Source organism: Dermacentor albipictus, chromosome 3 (assembly GCF_038994185.2).
Source record: "Dermacentor albipictus isolate Rhodes 1998 colony chromosome 3, USDA_Dalb.pri_finalv2, whole genome shotgun sequence".
Classification (NCBI taxonomy): Eukaryota; Metazoa; Arthropoda; class Arachnida; order Ixodida; family Ixodidae; genus Dermacentor; species Dermacentor albipictus.
The window spans coordinates 59,370,242-59,395,463 of record NC_091823.1 but is presented as its reverse complement, the minus strand read 5'-3'; the positions used below and the strand labels follow the sequence as shown (position 1 = coordinate 59,395,463).

The window sequence follows — 25,222 nt, the reverse complement described above, 5'->3', positions numbered from 1 at the left end:
CCGCGTTTCAATGGGGGCAAAATGCGAAAACACCCGTGTATACTTAGATCTAGGCGCCCGTTAGAAAACCCCAGGTGGTCCAAACTTCAGCATTTCCCCACTACACCGTGCCTTATAATCATATCGCGGTTTTGGCTCGTAAAAACTGATAACTACTATATATGACGTTATTCCTGTGTTTGTGCAAGATGTTCCATATATTAAATATAGCGTGCCGCCAGTACTGTAACGAAGAGCAAAGGTCTTTCCGTCGCACGCAGAATAAAGTGATGTTCTTATTTTTGCGGAGGATAGAGACAGTGTTCAGACAATAGTTTGCCAGTTTTATTCAGCATCACGTGCACGTTCACAATGAACCTGCACCTATAACAGCTGCAACTCTTGAAGAGTGTTAGCGAGCGATGACGTCTTCCACTAGGAAGATACACCCTATACCTGTGTCGTCATTAACGCTCGTAGCGACAATTACATACCATTCGTAGCTAGCTATGTTAAAATTGTCGCTTCGATGGAGCAAGAAAAAACGAAAAGCTCTACGAAGGTGCTCCCGTTAATTAGCTGCAAACGACCCTTCATCTGTAAGTCAACGATATTCCATGCGTTATTCTATAGAACGAGCATTCTAGAAGCGCAGTGTTTAATACATATTCGGGAATAAGCAACCGTACGACCACATATTATAAGCGATGAACGAGCGAAGGAACAAAAAAGTTGGCGCTCTTTGAAGTGGAGTGAGCGGGCGGCGACCAACTTCGCACAAAAGCACCAGCTGCACCAAGAGGCCTCAAAAGAGAAGCGAAAGGTGGGCGTGACTGAAACGGCCAACATGTGCAAAGGCGACGCCGACTTTTCTTCTAGTGTCACGCGAGGGAGCTTCGCGTTCGCGAATACAGGGCCAGTTAAGACGCCCGTGAAAATCGTATGCTCGAATATTCGTATTTACCTGCTATAGCCTTTCGCTCTTTATCTGCAAACTAGCGGATTTGTTCCAAGACCCGTATGCAGGAGCGTCTAGCAGTACATCGAGGTCGCACAGCAACGCGTGTGTGGCACGCTTTGCCGAGAAGGAAATCGACGAAGTGGTTCACCACGAATGGGTGTTCAAGCAGAAGCGGCACAGTTTTCAGGGCCAACACAAGGGCAGCATGTGCATAAAACGTATAAACATAGCATCAACGTAGAGAGCGGTGAAAGAGCGCAGATGCAGGAGACTTGAAATGCAAAGCGATATACATGTATAGTTGGATTGCAAGCACAATGCTACTGCATATCCGAAGTCAATGTCGCATATGATTCGTTTCAAATTGCGACGGACGTACTGTTATGCGACACACTGAGCCATCTGCAGTTTTTGTCGTCATGGGAATGCAATCTGCCAGACCACTCACCGCTGCGGTAGTGCTAGGGCGCAGGTGATAGCGGAGGATGACTTGGCTAGCTGGGTGAGTGGGGACCCGCGTCGACGAACCTCCGACTGGCCGAACGCCGCAGCCCTCCGCGAGTGACTCGGCAATGGGACAAGGCTCGGCCGAACAAGCGAAACAAGCAAGCCCGGCGTCGAAGCTCTCTGTCGGCGTGGGGAAGAGTTGCCTCCCGAGACACCCCGAGGCGGAGAGGGTGTGAAGGGCAGTGCGCCGATGAGAAGACGCGCGTCAGCTGCCTTGACCGCCGAGGCGTCCCACTGCCGCAGGCGTGCCCGAGTGCGCGCGCTGGCTTCGTTCGACGCGTCGCCGATCGCAACTGACGACGCGCTTTCCCCGTGGGGCGCGCGGAACGACGCGCTCATCTCTTCGCGCGCCAAGCGAAGCGAGAAAGGAGGGCGGCCGAGCGCAGCTCGCGAGGCGAGGGCCTGCGGGCGCGCGCGTGCGAGCTCGCATCCCGCATCTCCCACGCGGATTAGACAAATAGAGTGGTGCTCGGCATCGCCTCCGGCCGATGGCCACAACAAAAACTATCGCCCGGCGGCATAAGAATGAAAACGAAGCGGCTCGTTCCTTACCCTCTGGTCAATCTGGGATGACAGTGGTTGCCGGAGGAGTGTGTTGCAGTCCGGCAGAGATTGTTCCGACTTGCGTGACAAGCCTTTCGGCAGCCGGAGTCGCGCTTGCGCTGGAAGCGCTGACGTCGGAACCAAAACAACGGCGTCGTCCGCCGTCACCACCAGACTTGATGAATGGCCAGGCATGCCGCCGCTGAGCCTCGCCATAACGATATAGCACCGCGAACATTGTTCTATAGATTTGCGCTACATTTACCGAGAGACCGGGACTCGGGAACAGGCGGAGTCTGCGGAGGGAAGCGAAAATGTTTACGATGAAGCGTTTCCTTTTCTTTTCCTTAGCTTTTCTTTCTACGTAATTGGGTACTTCTCCTGAGCTCCAGCCGTAAGTACACAGCGTGGGATCTCGCCTAACGTGCAGGCCGTACTGTATGTAGGTGACACCAGCTGCGTGAAACGAGACAAAAAATTGGCTCTTCTTATTGGATAGGGGGTACACTGACGTCATTCAGTAACGCGAGCCCAGTTGGCCCAGTGATCTTGCGAGACAGCGTAACAGAACATCGCACGGAGGTGTCATTCATTTTTCAGCAGAACGAGAAGAAAGTGTCAGGAGCGCGCGGTGATATGAATGCTCGTAATTCTTGCAACTTGAAACTTGGCCGTGTGTCTTTTCCTGAACGACAGAGTCTTCGTTACGAAAGGGGCTAAACGTAAATAAAAAGAAAGAAGGAATCAAAAATGAGGCCGAGGTGGCGGCGTTTCCTGTGATAAGTGTCAGCATGCAACACTAGGCGCCCACAAGAAGTTGACTTATGCGATTACATGCGCGTGTGGGGTGTCCCATCACCATGTCGGCATTGTGTTCAAGAGAACTTTTTGGGGAGCAGGTAGTCGCTGATAAGGCTTCGATGGTACAATATGTCTTTTCTTCACGTAGCAGCTGTGGAAATATGGCACCTCTTTTTAGATTGGAAGGTATGAAGAAATCGCACGCAAGTACTTAGATGGTGTAACTTATCAGCACCTCTGAAGATTTCTTTTTTTTCCTTCCTCATTTCTTTCACGTAGAACATCCGTGCGGAATTGATTGAATACCTTTGAAATTACGCATTTTCTAAACGCCTCACTGCCGCATTCGTGATGAGTACTACAAATTCTACAAATTCCTGCAGGCTTAAATTGGACTCGCGTATCGCTAACACACCCGTCCCAAGTAACACTATGCTTCGCCGGCTGTTCTCAGACGCAGGGACATAACAAGAGACTCAATTATAATATTGCATTCGTTTACAGAAGTTGCCTAACAGGCATATCTTTCTTTATGGTTTGTGGGAACTTCCACCGTGTTCATCACCGCTACTGGCGAAAGCAGCGGAGGACGAGAAGCGCGTGAGCAGTGGTGCAAGCCGTGGGCTGTACGCTGCTGGTCAGGATTAGGGCCTGCTGGCTAGGACTGCGCGTGTGCCCGGACACCCGCAGGTTAATTCGGTGCCGAGTCTTTATTTCACAGCACTAACACCCAGTATATTCATAAATTCTTACCTTGGGTAGTTTTTTTTCATAGGTATTTCATCTGAGAAGCCTAGAGCACATATATGACATCAGAAAGTTGATCTCGTTAAATGCTTGCTCGCTAAATGTATACGAAAATACCTCTTTACCTCTGCGGATCGGAGCCTTCCGGATAATTGTATAGTTTATAAAATATTTCTGAGGTGCCGGTTGAAAGGATGAGATTTCTTTAGAAGCCCACACGAGTTCACAAATTTGCTCGATTTATATGCCCTTCACTACGCTGGCTGGCATCGTAACAATACTCAACAATAATAATAATAATAATATATGGGGTTTTACGTGCCAAAACCACTTTCTGATTATGAGGCACGCCGTAGTGGAGGACTCCGGAAATTTTGACCACCTGGGGTTCTTTAACGTGCACCTAAATCTAAGCACACGGGTGTTTTCGCATTTCGCCCCCATCGAAATGCGGCCGCCGTGGCCGGGATTCGATCCCGCGAACTCGTACTCAGCAGCCTAACACCATAGCCACTGAGCAACCGCGGCGGGTAATACTCAACAAGACCATGGTACATTCTTGCGGCTTTGTAGAATCACAATCATATTTTAAGAGAAGATGTTAGTGTGGCTAGCCTTATTCAGTGCAAAGATAGATTTGCAAACTCACAAAGCCGTTTCATGCGACTAGTAGGACGTTTAGGCAGATCCCTGCAATGTCCATTATTACCATGATGGATCAACTGCTATATACTTTCAGTTCCCGCAGTCACCAGCTCCCAATTTTCCACTTGTCATTTTCGTAGGAAACTCTATGCTCGTTTGCGTACTTTCCCGTCCGTTGGCGTCACATTCTGCACCGATATCGCTGCCGCGCGCTGCCTCAGATTTTCCGACTTTGGAGAGTCACATGACCTTTTTTCGGTGCCTAAAGATTGTGCCTATTAGTACATAACGCTCAGAAGTTATAGTTTCAAAATACACAAAGAAATATTCAACGTGCACTTGAATGAGTGATGGTAGAAACTATATATGTGCCAAGTTTAAGCTTCACATCCTTATCCAACTTCAGCGCCATTTTGGTAATTTATCACGACTCTCCTAATCGCAGCCCGTCCTCGATATTTTCGAGTCAGATTCTTCTTCCCCGTGCGCTCTCCGTTGCTACTTGTTTTAACGCGATAGCGTTAAGGAGCTCGTGTCGCAGAAAAGCCGGTGTCGTCGGCGTCGGTGTCGGCGTCGGGTGTCGGCGTTTTGCGGCGTTGACCGTGAGCGATAAATCACGGCAGGCACTCCATAAATAAAAAGCAACTTCCAAGATGGGCTGGGTGGGAATCGAACCAGGGTCTCCCGAGTGTGAGACGGAGACGCTACCACTCAGCCACGATTTCGATGCTTCCAAAAGGTACAAACGCGCCTCTAGTGAATGCGGTGTTGCCTTCGAAACGAGCCGTGGAAAGTTATACTGTGGTGTATATCGGTAATTATGAACATGTAACTTACAGAAGTCGCAATTACACGAGTAGCGAAGTGCGTTTCGCTGCATTTCTTCTGCGCTTTCCGCCCACGGAGAGCCATCTTGCGGCAAACACAGAAGACCCCCTCCTCTCCATGTACGGCGCTGCCCCGACAGATGGCGCGCCACGCGCGCATTGGAGCTGTCGCGGCTCGGACTCTCTCCTCTGACAACGCTTCGCCTTGCTCCCTCTGTAGAATCAAGCGTCCTTCCTTTGTTTAGATCACTATCTCTCTATCTCTCTGCCCGTGCCGATCACGGCGTTTGGCTGGCGTGCATCATTTCCCCCTCCGGGATACCGAGTTCTTTGGTTCGCTCCGCTTGCTCAGGCGCACGTTTCGTTGCTGCGCCGAACGCCGCGTTGCTCGACCATATGGCTCGACGCTCACCGCGTCTGATGCGGGGCGCCTCGTAAGTGTTCAACTGGACAGTTATTTCACGGCACGTTTCGCCTTCGACATACTTCCTATAGGTAAGGGTAGAAGCTCGGGCAAGTTGGTAATTCATGAATAAACGAGCACAGCGCGGGATCCACTGACACTGAAAGCGCCAGAGGGAGTCACGAAATTTCAGCGTGGTGTGCCTCTCTCTTTCTGTGTCGTTATCTTTCGTGCCGTGCTCGTTTACGTTTTCCTAAAGCTTTGAAAGTTTTCGCCCACCCTATTCTTCAATGTACATCCTCATTTCGTACGAAATTTCACTTTAGTACACTATCTCGCCCAGCGTTAGCTTTTTAGAACCTTCATGTGACTGGCACTATCAAGAAGAGATACTTATATAATTTCCGGGAACACAGATTATTAAAACTTGTAGCATGATCCACACATGACCGTATCAACCCCCCATTCGACCCAACTTCCAGCATGTCATGACTGTTGACCATTCGAACAGTTAGGTGGATAGACTCAATGCACTTTCGGCATTTTTCGCTTACATTTCCCAGCCGCTATAGCCTCTTTGTGTGAGAAGGTTGGCTGCGCTCATTGAGAATGCGAACGTTTGCAGAAAGATATGACATTCTGCTCGAAATGGTGTGTTAAAAAGAATGAAAGAATGGCAGTTGTCCACCACAGTCTGCGAAGACTTCCCCGGTGGAAGCCTCACTTTTCCGGCTTTCGCGACAAACCCTATAGCTAAAGACCGGTTCCCTCAATACGTAGTTTTAGAATATAGGGGGACCCAAGCCTGCTATGTACCTGGTGAATAGCGCCTCTCCACTGTGCATACGCTGAACGCTAACCACTACCTGTGGTTTGTGTTTGCGCTAGCCCTTAAAGAACAATTCCAAGTATAGCATGGGTGCCCTTAAAGGGGCCATGACGAGCCATTCGAGCTTGAATTATATATTGCATGTTAAATCGTACGCGTCCCTTAGCAAGGAGGATGATGATGATGACAAAATGTATTTATTAAGGGATGTCGCGAAGGCCTATAATGGGGAATAGGAAGGGGAGGGGGGAGGCGTACTCAGAGCCGTCCTAGAAGCTGCGCGTCCTTGGCGAAAGCCAAGAGTGAGTCCAGAATGGCCCTATCGGAATCCATCGAGCCAGTTGCCGGTCTAATCCACTCCTCGTAGGACGACACTCGCACCGCCCTCAGGTGGTGGTCCCGCTGTTGAGCGTGTCGCTGGCACTCCCAAAACAGATGGGCTGCGGATGGCCGTGTAGCCATGTCGCAGTCAGGGCACCTGTGTGGCGTCTGGAGCGCTTCCTGGTCGGCGGAGGCTGTCGGATGGCCGGGTTCCTGCGATGGAAGGGAGTTGGGAGACGGAGATGGAGGGCGTCTTTCCCGGCGTGGCCGGTACTGTCGCCACCGCTGCAGCACATCCGGTGTGAGGACGAAGCCGGAACGGAGCCTATGCAGCAGCACCTGCCCCGACCTGGGAAGACCCGCTGGAAGTGGGTCTGGGTCTGAGGGCACACTCGCACGGAGTTCCCTCTTACGTCGGTTGGCTGCCGCTCTCAGAGCTCTGTCTGGGTCATACGGGGCTCCATTTGTCGTGTTGCTTGTGCTGGTTGTGAGGGCTTCTGGAGGATCCCGGGAGACGACGCGGTTGGAAAGAAGGGCGCGCGCCGCCTCGTGGGCTCTCTCATTTCCCTCGATGCCCTGGTGACCAGGGATCCAATGAAGTGTTGCAGTGACCCCGTGGGCCTCCGCACGCCTGAAGGCCTGCTTGACGAGGAGTACTACCGATGATGATGTGTGGCGCGACTTGCAGGCGTGCAGCGCATACTGAGAGTCGGTGTATATATCGATGTGTTTTGCTTGCGTGGTGCTTGAAACTCTATCTAATGCCCAGACTATTGCGCGGAGTTCAAGGTCCGTTGGGTCGTCAGCATCAGCAGTTGTAAAGGTAGAATGTGTCTCACAAGAACCCACTACGTGGTAGGCGACTGCTCCTTCGCTGGTGCGTGGGTCGAAAGCTGCGTCAGTGTACACTTGTTCATGACTTGGCGGTGCGTCTGCCACTGTCTGCACATGACGCGCAGCAAATGCTGCTCGGCGGTGCACATGTTGGGCACCCATGTTTCGGGGCGTTGGTGTAGTGTCGACGACAGCAATGTCATCCCACGGTGAGATGTCGGATGGCAGTTGTGGCAAAGTTGATATATCCTTTCCCATGTAGGCCAGTAGAGTCCTGCCTTGTCTGGTGTGCTTCAGGCGTTCCTCGTGTCCTGCCTTCGATGCTTCGATGGTTGCACGGAGGGTAGGCAACTTCGCATAGCGATGTAGCTCTTCGACACGTGTGTGTTTCGGGAGCCCAGTGATAACACGGAGAGCTGATCTGTGGAGTACCTCTAGCTGTGTCCAGTGCCGAGCAAGCAGGTCATAACAGCGCACTCCATATATCGCTCGGGATGTCAGCAAAGCACTAACAAGCTTTCGGCATACGTCGGTGCCAGCACCGCCCATGCGGAAACAGATTCGTTTTATGAGGTGCAGAGTGTTATGCCACGTCCGATGAAGGTCTGCGAGCCACGCATCCGCTGTGCCTTTGCGGTCAATAGGTATACCGAGAACGCGCACTGATTTTTCTGCTCGCTGCAGCGTTTTGCCTGCGAGAGTGAGCGTGAGGGCTGCTTCGTCCTGCGTTGAACCTCGGATCACCACATAGGTTGTCTTCTCTGGAGATGGCCGCATGCCAGTTTGTGGCAGGTAGTGGTCAATAACGTCAAGTGCCGCCTGTAGGGTCTCCTGCTGCTCATCAATTGGTCGTGATGCAGTCCATAACGTGATGTCATCTGCGTAAATTGTGAAGCCCAGTTCGGAAATAGCCTCCAGTCGCTCAGCCAGGCCTATCATAGTCAAATTAAAGAGGAGGGGTGATAGTACGGAGCCTTGTGGGACTCCCACTATGTTTGGGTAAACCTTCCCGGCGTCTCCGTCTACCCGTATGGAAAAAGTGCGATCTTGAAGGAAGGAACGCACAAAGTTGAGGGGGCGGCCCGTGATTCCGTGCCTCTCTGCTGCCTCGATGATTGCCTCATGCGTCACAGTGTCAAAAGCTTTACGGAGGTCCACCGCCACCAGGACGCTCGGGTGTCGCGTTGCGCGACCGACTGTCTTTCGACGCAGTGCACCCTCCCTCACAAGTAGGAGGCTGTCATGAGTGCCAAGGTTTGGTCTAAACCCTGTCTGTGCTGGATGAAAGCGACCCTCTGTTTCTAGAAAGTGAGATATGCGTGTCAAGGCCATTCGCTCCGCCAGCTTACACGTAGTAAGCGTGAGGGATACAGGGCGCATGTTCGACAGTACATCTGGCTGTTTGTTTGGTTTCGGTATGGGTGTAACTATCGAATGCTTCCATCCTGCTGGGATTTCACCGTTGATCCACACTTCGTTAATCTCCTCGAGAAGTTGCTTTTTTGCGTATTCTTCCAGATTCCTCAGAGCCGCCCACGTCACGCCGTCATAGCCTGGCGCGCTGCGCGCGTTGATGGAAGAAAGTGCCTGTTCGAGCTCGAAGAGAGAGAATGGGGCCTGGATGCCCTCATCGGTCACTGGCGGCGTTTTCCGGTAAATGTCAACGTTCGGGGGCGTCGATGGTTGGGGAAAAAACGTGTTCGCGGCATCATCTTGGAGTTGGCTGATTGACTGGCTAGTTTTGAGCAAGACGTTGGAAATAGCGCTGCGTGTTTTACGTTGACCTGTCATAGCCTTGAACGTGTGCCACACCTTGTGGAGGCCAGTTCTTTCGTTGAATGATGAGCAGTGCTGGCTCCAACGTTCCCGATACAGGCGCTTGGCGTATCTTCTAGCGATGGCAGTACGACGTCGAAGTCGCACACGGTCGCGATGTCGTCGGCCATTGGCTTCGTACGTCAACTGTGCTCGCTTGCGCGCATCCCAAAGGTTTAGCATATGTATGTCCGGCGCCGGAGCATCAGCTCTCACCTCAGTTTCAGTAGTGGCCTTGCGCAGGGCGCGTGACGCCCGCTCCCGTACGGATGAAGTCTTGGGCTGCTCCGCAAATGCTCTTCTGTAGGCATCCCATCTGATCGTGCGCACAGTGCGGCCGGCCACACGCTTTCGTCCCACGTTCAAAGTAATCCACACTGGATAGTGGTCGCTGCCCCAGGCGTCCGGATCGCATCGCCAGTCTTTCACGTAGGCTGGTGTGGATAACGTCAGGTCTGGGGTCGTGTTACGTTGTCCACTATGCAGGGCGGCGCGGGTGGGGTAGTCGGTGTCATTTGCGAGCACTAAGTCAGCTGACTCCGTGGCATCTGCGAGTGCCATTCCGCGGGGCGTGTGATAGTCATAGCCCCACTGCGGATGCTTGGCGTTGAAATCGCCGCCTATCAGGAAGTCGTCGTTTGGGTAACGTCTCCGCAAAGCGTGAATCCACGTGAATGAACCGCGTGTACGGGAGCTAACTTCAGGGCGCATGTATACCGATACCAGCACTGCATTTCGCTTTGCAATCTTGCAACGGACAGCCACCACCTCCTGTACGGCAGTCGAGTACTGAGAAGTGTCAATCTGCGTTTGCGGAATGTCTGTGCGGACAAAGACAGCCGCTTGTCCCCGTATTACAAATTCTTCGGCTGCACTGGCGATACCATTGTGCTGCGGGTTTCGGTGTCGTTTCCTGTTTCTATGCTCTATTGACGGTTGGTAATAACCATTGAACTGTCGTAGTGTCCGATCTGTGCCATTAGTTTCTTGAAGTAACAGCGCAAGGGGGCGCCCGACACAGTCAAACAAGAGGTTCAGTTCTGTCGCACAAGTGCCGAGCCCTCGGCAGTTCCACTGTAAAACGTGTGGAGTGGGACTGTCGAGGGCTGTACGCGGAGCCGGGTGGCTATTGACGCGAGGCGAAGAGCTGTTGGAGCAAGCCATATTGTCGTTGGAAGTGCTTCTCCTGCGCTTGGAGGAGAGGGTGCAAAAGTTGTTGTACCAGCAGAGCCAGGTCTGTCTGCTGTGTGGTAGTAGAGGTTGTTTCTTGCGTTTTAGTGAGCTCCTGCGGATTGCATGGCTGCTGCTGTCGCTTGGCACGAACACGTGCGAGCAGTGCTGCATGCCTTTTTTCGTTCTCTTCTAGTTGCCGCCGCAGTTCGACGTTCTGTCGTGCGAGTTCTGCAATCTCAGCTTCTGCACTGTCTTTCGATGTATCAACCAGCTGCGATGGTGAAAGCAGCATAGGTGTGGGATGGCGTAAAGAGTTCGCCGGTTTGTCTCCGCTTGGTTGAGTTCGCTTGAGCGCTGCTGCGTAGTTGAGGTTGCAACCGTTTCCTCCCGTTGTTGGTTGTGCACAGTTCTTTGAAACAATCTCGTTCACTGCTTCCTTTATGGTACGTGGCTGCGTTGAGATGTTTTCACTTTCAAGTAGCTGCTGCGTCAATTTGACGTCATGGCACTGGACAATTCTAGTGCGGCTTCTCGATCGGTGTGCGCCGTGCCTTCTACGACGAGAGCGGGGCCTTGAGCGGAGTTTCTTAGCAATTTTTGCGTCGGACTTCAGTTTAGCTGGACACTTCGGGTCAGTCGCCGTGTGACCTTCTTCTTCACAGTTGCGGCATCTGGGCTTCGTCTGTTTGCATTCATTGCCAGTAGTACTACCTTCGTGTGTCTTGCCGCATGTAGGACATACCGCTTCGTGCGGGCAGACATCCTTTTTGTGACCAAAGCGATGGCAACGATTACACACGATGCTTTTAGGTTCGTAAATTGAAACTCGGGTGATGCGGCCGTAATACACGACTCTGTTAGGGGGGTGGCGTCCTTCAAAAGTCAGTAGACATGCCCCACGCTTTCCCATTGGGCGCGCGTCAAGGATACGTCGGTGCTCACAGGTCAAGGCTGCCCGGAGTTCAGCCTTTGTTTCATTGCAGTCAACGTTGTATATAACACCTCGGCACATGTCTCGGCCGGGTGCCTGATACACTTGTACTGGTATCTGTCCGTGGTTCACGTCTAGATGTGAAAGCTTGAGAAGCCCGTCTGCTTGCCTCTTGTCGTGAACGAGCAATCTTATGGTGTTAGATGCTGGTTGCAACGTGTACGTCAAAGGCTTGGTGTTGGCGGCAGCGGATGCGGCCATCACGAAGTTGCGGTGGAGGTCCTTGCCTGGTACAGTCGTGAGCGCCACGTTTATCCGTGGTTTCACGACTAGCACAAAAGTTTCTGGCGGTGTTTCCTTCTCGGGCCGCGTTTGGTTGTGCTTACGGCGTTGCACTTTCCACACTCCTTCGTCACCGTAATCTTCAAACGCGTCCTGGGAGAGGGCTCCGGCGTCTCGAATTGTCTCTAGCTTCTCAGTTGAGTTTGCGTAAGAAAACAGTTCTTGAGACGCGTGCAATGCAGTCTCTGCTTGACGTGGCGTTGTCCCATCAGACTGTAGGCTTGAGGATGTCGGTGGTGCTTGTGTTTGCATGTCGTCTTCGTCACTGGAAGGGGCGGACGCGTCTTCGTAGGTCGATGACGTGAGAGAGTCGTGCCGCGTTCGTTTCGATACCGCACTGGCCGTCGTTGACAGACTTGCAGAGCGGTCTCTATCACGACGGTGGCGGCTGCGGCTGCGTTCGTTCGGTTCCCTATTGTTCTTTCGTTTTTGGCGTTCGCGTCTATGTTGTTGGTCAGCGGTAGCATGCCCACAGCGTTCTTCATGCATCCCAGCAGAGCGTTCTGTGGTAGACGCTTCCGGAACGCCTTCGGGACGTGGCGTAGCCGCTTCCTGGCCCCAGTCTTGGGTAGGCGGCATCAAAGCTGATTGTCCCTGGCGTTGTTCATGGTCGTCAGATGGAGGTAGCTTCGATGACCCGGGCTCGGTCATCAACGCAGTCGTGGCCATGCATTAGGCTTAGCAAGGCCGCCCGCTGGCGCGTAAAAGCGGCCGTAAAACGGCCAGAAAGCAACGCACCTTTCCGAGGCTTGTCTAGACGTGTGGCCGAAGCGACACCGATGAAGAGCATGTGCCAGCAAGGAGGAAAAGCTTGCGCTCATTCGGAGCGGTAGAAAATGTGGCCTTTGATCTTTTTATATATCGCAGTTGAATCGTCTGGCAACAATAAGATCCGACGAAATAAAATAGCACCCCCGGAAACGGCTCCCTCAGAGTAACGGAAGTCGAGTTCAAAGACAATGCTTTTGAGTACTGCAAGCACCGGAAGCGATTGCAGGAGCTGGAAATATGTCACGGCCTCCATGCGTCGTTTTGTTTTTACATATGCGCCTCGGCAGTCTGGTGCTACTTTTTATCGTGTGAGTGAAGGAACTGCGGACACAATTCAATGGCGACGCCTCTGCTGCGCCATTGAGTGAGAGAACGAGTGGCCCTACATTTCCTGACGTCACACAGTCCACGCGAAAATGGCGGTCGCAGTCGATGGGAGGCAGTAAGTTAACATTGTAATTTTTACTTAAAATCAGCAATGAAAGCGCAATTTCTTTGTGTGGGTAACCGTATTGAGCTCTCTAGTCTCAGGCACAATGATAAACTGATAATAGTCAAACGAACATTTCATGGTCCTTTGAAGCATTGTTACAGCAAACACGGCGGCACCTATAGAAGCGACGTGGTACCAAATGTGACATCGAGTAACTCGTAATGTTCATAGAGAGAGAGGGAGAGACAGAGAGAGAGAAGAGAAAAGGCAGGGATGTTAATCAGGCGCAGATCCGGTTTGCTACCCTGCACTCCGGGAAGGGGAATGTGGATGAATAGAGAGAAATAGAGGAGTGAGAGCACAGTTTCACGCACATTTGAAGGTTCGCACTGAGTCTACACACGGTCGCCAAGACCTGCGACTTGAGGTGCTGCAACAACGCTTTCGTTGCTCTCTGCGCCTTAGTGCGTACAGCCATGTTCCAAAGATCTTTATTTCCGAATATGGTTTAGAGTCGAGCCGGTTCAATGCTGTTCGGAGAGCTTCACCCTCGACACCGCACTGGGGACAGAGACATAGGATGTGTTCAATCGTTTCTGTAGTTCCGCAAGAGTTGCACATGCGCGTATCCCTCATTTCAATGTGGGACGACCAGGCCTTCGTAAATTCCACCCCGAGTCATAGGTGGCACAATACTGTCGCCTCAAAGCAGGAGACATTTAATGGCACTTGTCTCTTTAGGGATGGATAAGGTCTATGAAGATGACACTTCGGGAAGTTGGGAGAAGACGAGTATCTGTGTGTCATAGTGTTAGCCATGATATGAAGCTTTCTCGCAACGTCGGTCCTGGATAAGGGGATTGAAACTGGTCGGGCTTCCATATGGGCAGACCGGGCGGCTTCGTAGGCGAGGTCATTACCAGCAACGCCGGTATGTCCAGGTAAGCACTGGAATATAATTTTGTGCACTTTAGCGATAGCTTGATGGTGGTTTTCCCTTATATCACAGGTCAGCTGCTCACGAGTTCTATGACATAGGGCAAAATGCACACTCTGAAGTGTTTGCTGCCATAGAGTCGCAAAAGATGTCCCATTTCTGAGGTGTCCCTTGCAGGAGCTATTTGACAGCAGCACGCAGTGCAGCGAGCTCTGCCGCCGTTGACGTCATCATGTGTGACAGTTTCAATTTAATTTTAGTTCACGGGGAACAAACGATGATGTAGCGGGTACAACTTTATCTTATCTCACGCAAATGGGCAAACATTGTACGATATACCAGCGCTGTTTCCAATTTCGGTTATCGATGCGAGAGCTCGTAGGTCTGAAGTGGGAACATTTTGGCTGGCGTACTATATTCTGTTTCTCTTTCTTCTTTTTTTGGCTGCAAATCTTTCAATAACAAATTATTTATTCAAGCTTCGCCTCATCACCCATTATAACTCTACAGCTACAGTTCTAGCGACAGTTTAAACTACAGCTTCAAACATGTAAGTAAATATATACTGTAATAATTCATGATTTTCTTACTCAGTTACACCTTCTAAGGTTTCCTTCTGAATATCTACTGGCGCTGTGAGGGCGTGGCGCTTGCGCAAGCCGTGAACCCTATAATTACAGGCGTCCGCGATGGGTGCCCGGGACAGCAAGCCAGTGGCTGATTGCCGCACCGTAAGCTTGGTAAAAAGGCTTCGAAAACTCGTCTTTCACGCTCCTCTCAGTTTCATAATCATCAGCCTATTTATGTTGTCTGCCCTGCGCTTTACATGTCTTGTAGAGCTCAATTTTTCCTTTTATATTGTCAACTAGTCGGACACGCTACCGCTCGCCACATAGGCAAGCTCGCAAGGCGCGAATATAAGCGGGTTTATATGTATGCCGTGCGGTATTTCAAATGAAGCAGTATGTGACGATTGTTAGCTTGGACTGTCGGCATGTTCTCGGCATGTTGTCGCCATATAAAAAACAAAAACAACAAAAGCGATCTGCTGTTCTCCAACATAAAGCTCTATTCGACGGCTGTTGAATGCCACCATGCGGCTGCTGCTGGCCCCCCTACCCCCCGCGCACTACCCTTACAAAAAATTTTAGTAACATTTTATAAACCGTCTTTAGACAAATGTTACTAAAACCTATCGACATTCTATAAAACATCTTTAGACACCGTAACAACTTCCTAGTAACCTCCTGCCGACTATTGGCCACCGATATTGAATTGAAAGTATAGATATAAAATGTCGATAGAATTCTTACCGACTGCTTATTATCTTATGTCGTTAGAAAGTGTCAACTGTGAAGCGACTATTTATTTACCACCTTTATACATCCTAACTACTTGCTAGTAACATCCTGTCGACTATTCGCCACAGATAGTTGACAGGATATTACTAGATAGTCGTTAGGATGTATAAAGGTGGTTAATAAATAGTCGCTTCACAGTTTTTAGAAAGTACATAAAAATTTTATCCAGAGGTAATTACTTTTGCAATTATATATTGCAAAAGTAAGCTTTGATTATCTCTGAATAAAATTTTTATTTGCTTCCTAAAAACTGTGCAATGACTATTTATTAACCACCTTTATATATCCTAACGACTTGCTAGTAACATCCTGTCAACTATCTGTCTTTGGCGAATAGTGATTGCCAAGTGGCTAGGTGTGGCATGCAACAGAAGAAGACGGGTTTCCATTTGTGCTTGAACACATCCATTTAATATCCCCGGGCTAGTAAGGGGGACGAGTTCTCCAGCTGCCCTGGAAGTAGGCTGAAATGTTGCGTTGTGTAGTCTAGAAACGAGAAGAAAAAAGGCAATATATTAGTTTTGCTACAGTGACATGAGACAAGAAATGCCATGAGAAGTGCACAAGAGACAAGCTTTCAATCCTGTGAGCTATAAACATCTCCAGCTGTTTTGTGCAAAGTCCTAAAAATGCATGAAATGACTGAATTCGTGCATTAAAGCTGGGAGCGTGATGGATGTGCATAACACCAACAGATGCACGACACATAAATTCTATCGTACCAATTGTCATCTACAAACAAAACCTGTAAATCAACTTCAGTTTAATGAACTTCGATATTCGTATTGTGACTAGTACATGGAAGTTTCATGTGTGAATTATCTTAGGAAAGGCAAGGTGTCAGTCATAACTATGCTGCAGCTTTGCTTGGGCACAGGTACATAGAAGAGTTGATTTTTATGTTGCACTTAAGAAACACGAAATGATACAAGCAACATGTAAGCAGTTGAACAGGCATTACGGACGTTCTACAGCAAGATTACAAAATGCCTTTGTTGTGCAGGCAGACATTGTCAAAGTGAGCTTGTTACTAAACATGTTAGCTTTCCACAAGACAGGATATTATATTATCAGTGCATTCACATGACCAGGGCCTCTATCACAAAAATACACATGCCAACAGTAATGACAATTTTCTAGTTATGGTGGCAAAGCTTGCATTATAATATGCTATTATAATCAGGTTAATAGCTATTTTAGCAGGAAAGAAAGGAGTATACCCTAAGATAGCATTGAAATTAGCATGAAAGGAGTTTTGTTGAAAACTGCACAAAGAATATTAAGATGCTTCTTTGTGACACATACCTACTATGGTGTTGACCTTCTTGGAATCCAACAGATCCTTCTGTGGAAGGCATTTGACAGCCGCCCAAAGAAGGACCTCCCTTCAACGTCTCCTATTGAAAAAGGAGCTTTAAGGAGGCCCTCCGCGAAGTGAAAGCCTGAGTTGTTAGCATCCAGGCACAGCCTCTTCAGCAGGCCCTTTTCAACGTATACACCGTCACCGATGTCTACCTGTGAAAGAATATAACAACCAAAGATTCATTTTATACGCATTTGATCAAGGAATGGTTAGGAAGTAGGGTAAGGTTTGCAAAAACGGAAGTCGCTGCTTCTTGTTGATTCGGTTTAAAGAACAAAGCAGCCATACCATACATGCATTGTACTGAGCTGTGTACTTTTACGTAAGACTAGAAAGTATTGGGAACTTCAATGCGAAAGAAAGACATGCATCTGCCTAGAACTAAGCAAATGTGTGCCACCCCTTGACACAGAGTGAGATCTGGTGCTGTTTTAGTGATTAGCAGACATTGAAAGCTTCAAGCCTCATCGAGTATAGGGCCAAGCTGTGCTCGATTAGTGGCGCACAAGTGCTCAAGAACTATCAAACAAGATGCAATTGTCTTCAAATACAATTCTGACTTCCCCTTGCAGGCATGCACTTTTAAATTTACTGACTGCACTTGGGTGTAAAGATTTTGTCTGACAGAGTGAATAAACAATATACGCAAGCAGCATTTTCATAGTTAGCGTAGTCTTTAATAGGTACTGATACCTTCAATTTAGAAAGCGCTGTATATTGGGCCTCATCAAACTAATTTCACAAAAGGTTTGTCAAGGTAGAAGCATAGAACTTGAGTCATTAGAAGACAGGTGAAAGTAGTTAATTATTGCAATTATTACTGAAAATAAATTTCAGACAGCTCATCCCAATGAGAAATGGATGCAAGCAGTTTGTACATGCCACATAAGCATTTAGATATCAAAAATAGGGATTAGAGAAAACCTTCCCTTAGAGGTTCATTATTACAAGCAGCCATGCCCTCGAGTAAGACATAACTTCTTTTTCTGTAGGCAGAAAGAGGCTCGAGTATTTTATTGACACATATATGTGCCCATGCATATATGTCATCTCTGTTGTAAACCTTTTTTTCATGTACATGCAAGGTGTGTTTATAACATCTCATTGTGCACAAAATTTGCGTAATAATTTAAAGACCGCGATTTTGTAGCGATGGTATTCCTTTGCGCTATTCGTTAGTAGGCTGACCGACGCCCCGGCCCGTGCTACGTACTGCAGCTGCCGGCCGTTAGCGGTGGGCGAGAAGAGTGATATAGAATCGAGGGGTAAGTATTGCTACAAAATCGCAGTCTTCAAATTATTACGCACTGCCGAACGAACACAAACTTTCAATGTGTTTTCATAATTGTGTGCCCATTCAGGCATAGCAATCAAGGCGGGTAGCAGAATGCAAGTACGCTGTAACATCAGAGGAAGCTTTCGCGAAATTGCTTGCTAAATGTGCACAGCAACATGGCTAACATACGATAGGAAAGCGCTTTGCTCTAGCTAGTTACACAACGCTCATTACGCAAATCATAAGCTTCAAGAATGCGCGCAAGCGCCAAACTTGCTTACCTTTCAAGACTTGGCAAACGCTCCTTCGTCTAACAGGTACAGAAGCACCGACGTTTCTCTGGCGCAAGCACTGTAGAACTGCCGATGAACTCCAGCTCCACAAAAGCACAACCTTCAACAGTCTTCCAAACACTACAATTCGAAGCCCCAGTACCAGACTTTTGACGAGAGCGCCGGCAGAACAGCTCGGCAGAACAGCGCCGGCAGCAGCTCGGCAGAACAAAGGCAGTTCGGACGGGAGCTGTACTAGGGCACTCACTGACGACACTGGTGGATCGCTCGAAACACACGGCGAACTAATGGCGTTACACGAGTCCGGAGGGTTTGGGATGGTCACTGCACACAACAAGCAGCACGTTTTGTCTAGGCACTTCTAAAATTTACCTCAAATACCACCTCACTGCAGGGAGCACTTACGACAACCAACGTGGTGTGTCGACCAAACAAATACTACAGTAGCGCCACTCTGCGGTTTTTTAGAAAAATGTATCTTAAATGAAAAAATTGCGTGTTTTTTCCTAATAACATTTGATAGAGTCTTTTAATAAATTTATTTGGTCCAGAAGTGTGTACTTTGTACTTTGTGATACGAAGTTTAAGGAAATGTATATATAATAAAAACTAAGCGGATGTTGCCTTCAAGATTCGCAATTGCTTCAGGTGCATGCAGGTTGCAAAAGCATGGCCTTCGAGATCAGACTGTCACTCAAAGGAAGCCGTAGTAGGAGGCGGAGAGGCATTTAGGCCCCAATAATTGGGTTTACAGTGCCTAGGTAGGCTTCCTTATTTATAAAGTGTATACGGGGACTTCAGCCGAACCATGAGCGAGCTATACAGACGCACGCGGTACGATTCGGTGTCCGATCCGACGTGCGGCGCTGCATGCTACGGCATGAGCGGCGCGTAAGCTCCGCCCACATCCAACTCCCCAGCTTGAGTTGATATCCACGTCGAGAAACGCAATATAAACAACTCTGCACCACACTGCTTCGCTTTACGCGAAGGCTGTCGATAAACTTATGCCCCTGTGAGTGACAGAACACTTCACGACGGCGCGTTGTCCACTGACGGCTCCGCTAAAGCCAGCGATAGGGCCGGTAGGCATAGCTAGGCGGACGCTGCAGCCGACGGCGCTTGCGATCCAGTCCGAGCTCGTCGAAGAGTGCTTATTTTTGCCAAAACAATGAACACTGTACACTTAGGTCGGCCGTAATTAAATACAATTGGTTTACTCGACGCAGTCGTTGCGAAGGGCAAACGTGCAAGCGGCCTCGCTCAGACGGTCGGTGTGTGATGTCTGCTCGCGAAATGCCCTCGCGTCGCGGCTCCCGATCTCACCAGTAGCTTAGCGCTAGTGTACAAGGCGCTGGTTTGCGTAACAGGCACACGTTCGAGATAATTTTACTGAACTGGTAACTATTTCATGTCAGAAACAAACTGCAGCAGGCAAGGAAAAAGAATAACTGCGAGAAACCGGAAAGCCAGCACCGCCTCCGTGGAGGGAACGTCAGAGAACGTCACATGCCAGCCGCGCTGCCAATGGCTGCGGCCAGACGACGGTGCAGTTGTCGGACACGTCGAACGATGAAAATCTGATGAAAATCTGCCCGGTTTGTCGCACGCCGGACGTCCGATCCGGCGCTTCGGCACGGCAAAACACCTCGATTCGGGCTGCAGTTTCGGCGCGTCAGACGCCGGATCGGACACCAAATCGGACCGTGTGTCTCCCGCTTTAGTTGGCGAACACGAGCCGATCAGCGCGCCGTCTAGTGCGGTGGTGCATGGCCTACGGGCTTCTTTGACACCTACTGAGCACAAATTCATGATCACCGCTCATATACACGCTTCCCATGGCACTAGCTCTCGTGTTTTCGAGAATACGTGCCCACATCTTGAATTGGTGAGACCATATTTTCTCTTAGCGTCCGGTATTAGAAGCATTTTTTTTCTATGAACATTCTGCTATCATCTGTTACTAGGAAGTTGATTAAAAATTAGGAAAACAGTTACTGTGCAAAAAAAAAACATTTTTTTTAATGCAGCCAGTCTTTGCATATTCATTTATAGTTCAGATGCTGTTATATGTTCATTTTTCACTAAATCATTTTTAACAACTTTGTAGTAACGAGTGTTACTAGAAAGTTGATTGCAAATTGTGGAAAGTTACACCTGTCCATGAAACAACACTGTCTTGCACCAGCTATGTTCACTGAATAATTATAACCTTATTGAATAATATTCATGCATGTTTTGTAACTTGGGTTATGTACTTTAAGAACATAATTATTTTTATTACCTTCCTATTGAATCGTGTTTTTAAAAAGTTAAAATAGTGTGTCTTAACTTTCTAGTAACTTTCTTTTTACATACTGAAGTTAGAAAAGAAGTAACCAACTTTCTTTTGACAAACGTTACTAAAAAGTAAAAGTCAATAGGATGTTACTAAAGTTGATAGGATGTTGATAAAAGTTCTAAAGAAAGTAAGGAAGCATTTTTGTATGGGTAATTACACCGCTGTCCAACAGATGGTGCGCGAGCTCATGGAAGCTTGGTTCCTCATTTCTGTCTTCAGCGTCCAGCGTACTGCAGTCAGTGCTGCAATGGATAATGTACCCGGTTCGTCTTTGGCGTCGTGTGCTGGGCCGTCTTCTGAACCGTGTGCTGGCCCATCTGTACCACCGCTTCGGCGTCCAGGGAGACCACGAAAGACAGGTGCGGAGAAAGCCCATACCAATGCTGATCGCACAGAACGCCAGCGTTGTAGGCGACGCGCAGACGCCGAATTGCATGCGCGGGAAGCTGCGGCGAAACGCCAGAAGCGAAGCCTCGCGTCGCAAATCACGGATTTGAATCGCGACCGACAGAAGCTCAGTATAGCGAACGCCAGGCGCGTCTGGCGCGTCAAGCGGAGGCTAAGCGACCGAGGCGTCAGGAAGATCCTGCACTGCGAGAGCGAGAGGCGGAGGTAAAGCGAAGCCAATACATGCATCACGACAAGACGGACCTCAAACGCATTCCATTGTGTGCAGTGCACTGCGTACTAATATGCATGTGTGTGCATATACAAGCAGCGTTATGTGCGTAAACTGTACAGTGCAACAGGTAGCACACAACAATGCAACAAAACAGAACCTGGCTGGGATAAACCTTACAAGCGAATGAATGCGAACAAAAACAATGACTGTGTAAGAATAAAAACCACCGAAGGGAACAATTAAGCTATTGTGTCATACCCTCAAAGGCGCAGCTTAAGTGTCCCCCTATCTTTTCCGTCTCACTATGAAGTGGAATACCACCTATTCACATTTGTTTTATCTATATTGCTGACATCTGTAGTTCTGGAATAATTATATCATCTTCTGCTCTAGTGTACGTGTGTGTGCATGTTCAGTGACCCCATTTGCTTTCCCCACGTGCATAGCAGCAGGCTAGGTGCACTAGCTGAGGCCGACCTCTGTGCCTTTTCGTCAATAACACATCTCTTCCATTTGGCTGACTGGTGTCGATAATCGTCGATAAGTGGCACACTAAAGAAGTAACTTGCACAGCATCTACAAAGGCTGTGCCGGTGGTTGTACGCCAGCAAGGCCAGCTGTAAGTGTTGTACCGTTTCGTTTTGAGAAGGCAAGCGTACTTCTGCATTTAGCGTTCCTGAATTTAGCTTTCTTTGTTTGTCTAATAAACAAATATTCTAGCTGCTCGACCTATTAGTGCCAGCAGTGCTTAAAGTCAAGGGCGGACCGCCTTCAGTTTTAAGGAGGGGCTCTCCTCCCCCCTCCCCACAGGTCAACTGTAGCACTGAGGAGCCTATTCGACAAGCGCTGGAGGTGACCTTATAACCTTGCCTTGTGCGAGGCAATTCTAACTCCCTAATTTTTCAAATAATGTTTCAAGCGCGATTAATAGGTTGATTTGGCATGAGCAAAAACAGGAAAGCAGGTATTGTCGTGCTACTTTGTGCATATTCCCGAGGCACTGCACACGATTGTCACCACGCTTGTTCGACTAGATGGTTGTCAGAGCATAGTGTTTCATGAGCCACCTGAACGTGCAGTGCCACCTGTTCGTGAATTAGTGAAGGTTCACCTTGGTTTCCCTAGGATACCAGCTATCTTCATACATTTAGTTGGGCATAATGAGTGCTGTGGTATACCAAAGACGTATGAATTTTGTCCACTTTTGTGGATAAGTAGATGACAAACCATAAAAATATATTGTTGTACTGCCTCAAGTTGTCAATGAACCAAGCCAACTAAAGATCTGTGTTGCAGCTAGACTTATTTGCTCTGCGTTCACATATCTTTAAGCCTTTACCTGCCGAGTTATTAAAAAAAAGACGTTTCCAAATCGCCGATATTTTATAAGTGCTCTATTAAATCGGTGCATAAAATAACTACCCGAAATACGCTCATAATAATATATTTAGTTGCAGAACACACATAAACATTTCTACCATTCTAGAAAAAGCTCGTTTCACTACACTGCTTGAAGTTGGCCTTTTCAGCGCCAATAATGTAAACAAAAAGTGATAGTCTCAGACAAACCTTCTGTGGCCTGTGAGAGCTGTGGCGAAACCGAGTGTAATGTAGAACCACATTTAGTCATGTAGGAAGGTCCTAGTGCGACACACATCAAACCCAATATCACAAGGAGCGTCATTCCACAGCCTTCACAGTCTGCATGCGTTTCCTCCCTTTTTTACTTTTATATATTATAATAATATATACTTATACATTCTATTTAGACACTTTTTATACTATAAGACAAGGCCTCCTTTCTTAGCTGCATCAAACTAAATTTTTAAAAAATTTACTGTGGCAGATAGCACAATACTTACCGTTGGTCTAAATTACTCAATGAAGCGGCCACTACTTCCATGAGAAATCAAAATGCTGAATTGAATAACTTACATAATTACGCTAATTACCTTTTTACTTAACTATTTTACGAGACATACATTATGGCTCGTAGCTAGTGAGTTCGCAAGGTGTATCTACTTGTAACGAATTATCAGGACTGAACTAGTTTCGATATATTTTTTAAGATTATATGGCGCTTAGGAGATGTTGGCGCCTTATCGCATATAGAGATATCGAAAAAGAAAGCACTTAAACAAACTAAAACGAAAAGTCAAATCCAAAACACAGTAACAAATTCACATAAGTAAAGTAAAGCCACACTAATACTGAAAGTCAACTCAGAACTCGAAAGACCCATCTGGCCGCCTCGCTTGCTCGGCTCTGAGAATCCATAGGTACGAAATACGCGTGGTGTACAGTGTAGGCTAGAAGCATTCCGACGCTAACGCTCTTGCCCGCTCACAGGTCTCGCCAGAGGTCACTTGTGAGCTATCACCCCACCCCCTATGAGCGAGCATTGTCGTCCCTCTACGTTGACACTTTTGTAGCCGAACAACACAATGACCCCTGAACTGCACCCATTTTCGACCTTCTCTCAAGTACCTCAACAGTTCCAGCATTTCGAACACTTCGGCGCCAAGCTTCCCCATTTGGCGATCTGGGATCAGCTCCTGTACCGACGCAACTATGCCCCGGTGGGACGTACGTGGTCATAGGTGCCGACTATGGAGGGGCTCCGAGACCCGAGCCCCCTCCAAAATTTTCAGGGGGGAAGGGGGCGCAACCCTCCCCCCCCATAGTGTCATTACCCAAGTTCTGTCACCCACATTATTTGAGGTGTCTTTTGTGTTGCCTCTACCGTTTCACTTATGCTTACTGCATCATTTTTGGCGTGGACGTGCACGGCTATATATACTTTCGCTTTATTTCTGCAAATCCTGACAATACAAAAACAAGCGCATTGGAAGCATCAGCGGCGGCTGCCTCCGCATTTTCTCACTTCAACATATCTGTTTTAATTTCCAATGTAAACACCATGCACAGACACAACATATTTATTTATTTATTTATTTATTTATTTATTTATTTATTTATTTATTTATTTATTTATTTATACACACTGTCAATCCCAATAGGGATTATAACAGGAGGGCAAGAAAAGAGACAGGGATTTTAGTGCAAGGCAAGAAAAGGAAAGCATTATACAGCGAAATGTCGCGCAATTGATGGCTGTGAGTCATAGAACAAAATCTAGAAAAGTGAATTGCACAGACAAAATGACATCGGCACTTGGCCAATATGAGGACAAAGGCGAAAACATAACACCGTTTCAACATTGCGAGGCTGGCAAATCGCTTTCAATCAGTTTAGAGAAACGAGCTAAAGATGTGCTCCTGGCAATGGAGGTGGCCAGGTTAATTCATTCTCCGATCGTGAGCGGAAAAAACGAGAATTTCAGGACATCTGTATGGAATTTGTAAGACGCAAGGTTATGGCAATGCTTCTGGCGGGTAGATCTTGCTGTGGATTGCTTAGTATAACGGGACATGTCTACATTTATGCGGTTGTGTAATAGTTGGTACAATACCTTTAATCCCGCTAATCTCGCCCTTTTTTCTTATGGTCAGTAATCCAGCTTCCTTAAGCAGTTCTATGGGCGAATCTGTTAGGTTAAATTTGTTAAATATATATATATATATATATATATATATATATATATATATATATATATATATATATATATATATATATATAGCATAAAGTTTATTATATTTTATATAAAGAAGGAGGTAATGAGCTAAGACTTATTTCTAATGGTATGGATAGCTTATGCCTAGAGAATAAAGGTGTTGCTATATCTTCAGTACGTTTCAACTTGCTTTGCGTGTTTTTTGTCTAGTTTTTTTTTACGCTGCGAAAATTCACCGACGATTACGATACTCTCTAACGCGAAATTTCACCGTAGCTCTATACATGTTTTAATTTCGCGTGTGAAAATTTTGTACTATGATAACATATGTACAAGGACGCTGCGAGTAGTGTGGCTGGCGCGGACAAACTGTCTCGTGCGGCTCGTTGCAAACGGAGCGAAGTGTGGCACGACTGCCTCGCTAGTCGGGGGATCTCGAGAAGAGGTGCGTTGGTGAAGTGTGGGCCCGATTCAAAACCGCCGCTGACAGACATCCACGCAAGCAGCGCTTTGTTTCCATACATGGTATCGGTGGACGCGTTTGCCGCATGCCTTATCCGTGGCATCATCGGTGAACCGATCACGGCGTACTA

The 25,222-nt window shown here is 48.1% G+C and overlaps 1 protein-coding gene and 1 long non-coding RNA gene across 2 annotated transcripts in view; both read right to left on the bottom strand.

Annotated features, from left to right (window-relative positions):
* LOC135898814 (uncharacterized) overlaps positions 1-25,222 on the bottom strand; it is a 104,607-nt gene that overhangs the window by 71,074 nt on the left and 8,311 nt on the right. The gene's annotated exons all lie outside the window — the stretch shown is intronic.
* LOC135898705 (uncharacterized) lies at positions 15,549-18,583 on the bottom strand. Its single transcript, XR_010563399.2, has 3 exons — positions 18,081-18,583; positions 16,466-16,675; positions 15,549-15,646 (listed from the first exon to the last, which is right to left on the bottom strand). It is a non-coding gene; the product is annotated as an uncharacterized lncRNA (long non-coding RNA).